The sequence below is a fragment of the Zingiber officinale genome, chromosome 5B (genome assembly GCF_018446385.1).
Source record: "Zingiber officinale cultivar Zhangliang chromosome 5B, Zo_v1.1, whole genome shotgun sequence".
In the NCBI taxonomy this organism is placed as follows: domain Eukaryota; kingdom Viridiplantae; phylum Streptophyta; class Magnoliopsida; order Zingiberales; family Zingiberaceae; genus Zingiber; species Zingiber officinale.
The window spans coordinates 71,518,028-71,524,377 of NC_055995.1; the positions used below are offsets into that span (position 1 = coordinate 71,518,028).

General features: G+C 35.9%; 1 long non-coding RNA gene across 1 annotated transcript; it reads left to right on the plus strand.

Annotated features, from left to right (window-relative positions):
- Nucleotides 1–4,219: 4,219 nt before the first annotated feature.
- On the plus strand, nt 4,220–4,603 carry LOC121987474. Its single transcript, XR_006113611.1, has 3 exons — nt 4,220–4,248; nt 4,338–4,442; nt 4,531–4,603. It is a non-coding gene; the product is annotated as an uncharacterized LOC121987474 (long non-coding RNA).
- Nucleotides 4,604–6,350: the final 1,747 nt, after the last annotated feature.

Below are 6,350 nucleotides of genomic sequence, written 5' to 3' on the forward strand. Positions count from 1 at the left end.
GGAGCGAACTAGGAGCCCACCCATGGACCTTGTGTCCAGTACATGTCATTTTAAAGTAAAATACTTTCTTTTAAATATAACTTTCTTGTACTTGCACTTGTTTGTCATTTAAACAAACACCTTATGTGCGCTTAATCCCCTCACCCCTATAGGGAAGTACTTTAAAGCACTTGAATGCGCTTCTTAGCCCCAAACTAAATGGGAAGCAGTTCAAGATACTCTAAACATGCTCTTGCTGCCAAAACTTTTGAGGATATCTTATATATCATATCATGCATCTCCTTTAGCATGCATAAAACAAAACATCTTCCTTACATGCATAAAAATATGATATCTTCTTTACATGCATAAAAATATGATAACCCAACATGCATTATCGAAGCAACTTATACTGCAGATGAGTAGTACTTACATCTTTCACTAGATCTTACTATTATAAGGTGTAGCGAAGACAATCCTCTCTTGCACGTTTTAATCTCCAAGACACCCTTCCTCGCGCGAACTACCTCCTTGGGAGAGACCCTCCCATTAGATTCTCCCCTTGAAAAGCCTTAAGACTTGGAGCACTAGGGTTCTTGGCCGAAACTTGAAAGGAGGAAGGAGAAATTTCGGCTAGAGGAGAAGAGGAAATGAAAATTAGGTTTTGATCTCATCCATCCCCTTTAATACTAAGTGAAAGTTGAAGCATCTCTTCACATATAATCTACATATAATAAATTATTTCATATTACTCATGTGATTCTTTACCACCACCTAATGACTACTTAAACCAATCTCAACTAAGAGGTCTCGGGTTCAAATCCTAGCCCGGGCCATTCATGAATATATTTTTATTTCTTTTCTCATCTTCTATTTCTTTTTGTTCTTTTCATAGGAAAGGAAATTTACGGGTGTTACAAACAAGAACATCTGACAGTCACTGGACTGTCCGATTCTGACAGTCACTAGATTGTCCGATTCTGACTTCAAATTTTCGGTCGGAAATCCTAGGTCGAACCGACGCCTACTATTCCCTCCGCGGGAAACGCATCCTCACCTACTCCACTCAGGAGAGCATACCTGATGCTAGTTTGGTCCTCCAGACCGACTGGACTTTCTGCCTAGGGTTACCACCCCCTAAGGGTTTTCACCACCTAGGGTTACCTCCCCCTAGGACCTAAGGTTACTCCCCTTAGGATTTTCCTCCACATAGGGTTACCGCCCCCTGGACCTAAGGTTGCCACCTCTCAGGGGTTTTTCTCCACCTAGAGTTACCATCCCCTAGGACCTAAGGTTACCGCCCCTTAGGATTTTCCACCACCTAGGGTTACCACCCCCTAGGGTTTTTCACCTGCCTAAGCGCAGCTAGGACTTTTGTCTAAGAACACTTAGGGCTTTCTTGCAAAGCTCATTCAAGCACATTAAATAACAAAACAACTTAACTTGAACCCTTTGACATAATCAAAACATAGGTTCAATCGTCGGATGCTTCCTACTCTAACAATCTCCCCTTTTTTATTATGGCAACACGGTTCAAAGTTAAGTAAAAAAATATAACAGTAAATGCAAAAACATAAACATGAGCATAAATGAAATAATTTCAAAACAACACCTTATACTCCCCCTTTCATTCATTATCTTTAAGTTCTTAATTCTTAACTTTTTAATTCTTAACTTTGAAACTTTGACTTTTTTCTCCCCCATGACATAAATCAAAAAGAGCACTAAGAAGAGAGAAAAAATATTTATTCTATTTAACTTTAAGCCCCCCTGAAGAGTAGCACTTAGATGAATGAAGTTTTAAAAATACTTAGCCAATTTAGAAATGCTTAACTTTCTCAACAAAACTTAGATAAGCATAAGTTTTGGAACTTTCATATTTTCTTTTTTTGCTTTTAAAATACTTTTATCAAAGACTTAGCTAAACTTTTGAAAATAATAGTTTTGTCAAGTATTTTGCCTTAAAAAGACTTAGCTTTTCAAAAAGAATTATTTTGAAAATACTTTGGAAAATACTTAGCACTTTCAACAAAAACTTAGCAAAATTTAGCATTTGAAAATAATTATTTTAAGAAACACTTAGCTAAAATTTAAAAAATGCTTCGAAAAATACTTAGCTAAATATTTAGCTAAATTTGAAAATACTTAGCTAAATTTGAAATTCTTTTGAAAAGTACTTAGCTAAATTTGAAAGGCTTTTGAAAAAATATTTAGCTAAATTTGAAAGGCTTTTGAAAAAAATATTTTTGAAACTACTTAGCTTAATTTCAACAAAAATTTGGCTAAACTTTAGCTTTTGAAAATAATTGCTGTTTGATAAACTGAACTCTTAAGATGATTAAAAGTATTGATAAAAACTTGACTTTTAAAAGATTTTCTTGATTTTAGTTTAAGTACTTCACGTAAAAAGGATTTACATAAAAGCTTAGCTTAAGTACTTAGTTTTGAAAACATTTAGCTTCTAGAAAAGTTTTAATTTTAAAGCCAGGTCACAAATAATTTCAATTTTAAAGCCAAGTCAAAAATAATCTGTATTTTTTTAAGAAAAGTCAAAAATAGTTTTTAATTTTGAAGTTAAGTCAAAAACAATTTTTATTTTAAAGAAAAAACTAACTTGGAAAAAAAATTTCACTCCCCCTTAATTAATGGCTATAGTCGAAGCATGTATTTAAAGGTAATTATTTTCCTAATTTACCATCTCACTCATTCTAAGTTATCAAGTAAGTTCAGCTTATGAGTGAGTGTGGGACGAAGGTGTTATTGTTTTAAATTGTAATTGATATTTATAATAAGTTTGAGTTTGAATTTCAAATGAGTAAACATTTACAATTATAAATATTTTGAAAATTGAGTTTTAAATTATAATTTGAACTTATGATTTGAAAATTAATTAAGATTTAAAAATTAATTATCATTAAAACTCTGAATATAATTTCAAAATTAATTATTATTAAGATTTTGAATCAAATATGATTTGAAAATTAATTAATATTTAAAAATTAATTATCATTAAGACAATGAATATAATTTAAAAATTAATTCTTATTAAGATTTTGAATCAAATTTGATTTGAAAAATAATTAAAATTAAGATTTTGAATCAAATATGATTTAAAAATTAATTAAGATTAAGATTTTGAAAATGATTTGAAAATTAATTAGGATTTTAAAATTATTATTTTGTAAATAATGATTTTGAATTTTGAAATTATTATGATTTATACTTACAAATAATTAACATTTTAAGAAATAATTTAGAAATTAATTATAATATGAAGTGAGATTTTGAAATTAATTATTATTTTAAAAATTAATTATAATACCAAATTAATTATATTTTTTGAAATAATTATTTTAATTTAAATAATTTTTAAAGGATTTTTAAATTATTATTTTTTAAATAATTTTTAAAAGATTTTTAAAAGGTTTTTAAAATAATTTTTAAATAATTTGTAAAGGATTTTTAAAAGGTTTTTAAAATAATTTTTGCAAGATATCGTAAAATTAAATAATAAATATTATTGAACGGAAAATCTTATTGGATTTTTCCGGAGTTTTTAGAAATTTTCTGGGAATTTTTCGGAGCTCGTACGACGAGTTTTGAGGGGACGGATTCGGGGCTAGTTGGAGGCCTGTTTGGAATACCCTTAAAAAGGGAGTGGATTAATTTCATTTAATCTAAATTACCTAAGTATAAATTCTTTACCTAGGTTTAATTTCCGAACCATTCCCCTTCCTCCCGATTTCTTCCCCCTTCATGCGCGCGAGCTCTCTTCGTCCCGAGCCTCACCAGCGTCGGCGATTCTCCTCTCCTCTTCTCTCAACGTCGCCGGCGCAGGGCAACCCTTGAGTGTTAAGGAGGGAAGTGGCAACCGATCTTCCTCTCTTCTTCCTTCCTTTCTCGCGCGGATGAACCCGACATCGACGAAGAGATTCTCCCCCGACAAACCTATTCTCGCCAAGTCGCCTGAGGGAGAGCGCCGGATCTCAACGGTATCATCCATCTCTGGAGGACCGACCACCTTCTCGGCCTCTCGGCCATTCCTTACGCGCGATCGACGGTGATCAAGTGGCGAGGGCACGACAAGGCTAGAGCCCGACGAGGGAGGGGAGATTCGAGCCCTAGTTGCCTCTTGTGGATGTCCAGTGCCTTCTTGTCATCGGATCTTGGATCAGGGAGGTCCACTTCACTGGATTCCGGTTCCTCCTTCTCATTGGTGTTGATTGGATCCTGATCCAAGAGTGGATGGACTGCCAAAGCATAATTTAGGTAAGGAAGTGTCAGGAAGTGCTGTGAATTCAAGGTTTCTCATGTAATTGGGTTTGTTTGTGATGTTCTTCCTGATGCTGGACTTGTAGGAGGCATCAGATCAGCTTCTTGGTGGATTCTTCGTGAGCATATCACTGCCCCTTCACTTCTTGCAGCTGTTGAGGTCTCGGTGGGAGGATTAGGGATCAATGGAGGTGAGTAAGGTCTATATTTGTTAGAGTTGCAGCAAAATAGATACTCTACATCTAGGTTCGGGGTTAATCTTGGAAAGAATTGGTGTAGTGGAGGCTCTTGGTGGCTGTTGGCAAGGGATTATGGTGCTGTGAGCTGTTGAATATGCTGCCAAACCTCAAGGTAAATGACTTCCATTTAGGTTTTTCTGTTGGATTCAGTAGTGTGTTGCTAAACCTGGTTCTTACAGGATGATAGGGTTTGTTTTGTTGAGATATGTTAGCAAGTATTGTTGCTTCCATGTGGATATTAGATTAGGGATGTGAGGTTGGAAATTATGGATATGAGTGAGAATCTAGAGGTGAATCATGTTGGAGTTTGTGATTGATTGAGGTTTGTATTGGGTGGAAATTTGTGGATATGATGATCGGTTGATGTAGAGTGTTATGTGATCATTCTTAGGATCATTGGATTGGTTGTTGGTTGGATTATCAGATGTGGTGGTTTGGTTAGTTGTAGATGATGATGTTAGGTTGTTGTGGATTTATGATGAGTTTGGATTAGTGAGTTTTGGATTGATTAATAGATTGTGGATTATGTTTGGATCTAGAAGGAGTTGAATTAAGGAATTAGATAAGTTACTTCGATTAGGGTTTTCCCTAATTAGATTGGGAAGTTTATTTAGCTATTTGCTACCTATGTAATTAGCTAAATATATATTATGTGATCACAGGACTTGGATTCAGGATGAGTGCCTCGACGCGGGATTATTTGGCACGATCGACAGATAAAGGCGGGTATTTCTTCCTTGCCTCTATGTAGATTTTATTGAGCTTAGTGCATGGTTTTATGTGATGGTTTAGGATGCTTTATCTTATATCGTGTTCGTTTGTTGCTTTCCTGCTTGATACCGATGCTTGACCCTTGTGATGATCTATTTAATTCTTATACAGTCTACACTTTGGATTATCTATACTCTGTGGTATTTGTGTACATGTAGAGTATGTATGGTAGGGGTTACTTCGTTGGTGGTATTCATATGAGGCTTGTCCATCCGTATGTCGTGTATACTTCTGTCCGGTGTGATGATTGGAGTTGTGTTGATTGTATGTCCGTGGTTTATATACGTATTTGATGTGTTTTTACTGGAGGATACATGTTGATTGTACACGTGGGGTTGTGTAGGTGTGTCTGTTGAGGTTATTGGAGATTTTTGGTTGACTATACATGTGTAGTTATATACATATGTTTGGTGGGATATATGGAGGTATCATGATGATTATACTCATGTTGTGGGACACTTAGGTGGATTTAGAGTTGCATGGATGATGACGGTGTCCGTATCATGATTATATATATATATCATCATGTTCATCATTCATGGCATACTGACGACTATCGTCTCCCTTGTAGTTGAGAGGGTTGTCAGTCTTTTATAGCCGTCCATTCGGCCACTGATGGAGAGTGGTAGTTTGGAGTGGAGCTAGTCCTGTCACGCTTACTCCGCCGCTCAGTGTGCTGTCAGCCTCGACCACTCTGGAGTAGTGAGTCTTGAGGGTACAGTTGTCAGAGGGCTAGAGATGTGAGTGGTCAGGGACCCTTGGCTATGTAGTTATATAACTACTTAGCTGACCGTCCGCTTCGGCCGCCTATAGCGGTGCTTGTACTGGAGGCTAGTACGGTTTGTCACGGACCCAAGCCTCTCGGCCATACAGGGGTCGTGGTGTCTAGAGAGGTGGCGGGGGTGACCATGGAGCATGCATGCACATTGGCATTTGATGCGCGGTGCATCTTTGGAGATATATTTGCATACATGCCTAGTAGATACTAGTTGCATGTGTTTGTGGTATGTTGCATTTGTTTGCGATATGACTGTTGCATATGGTTGTCATGCTGCATACATGTCATTTATTTTACATGTATATGCAGTC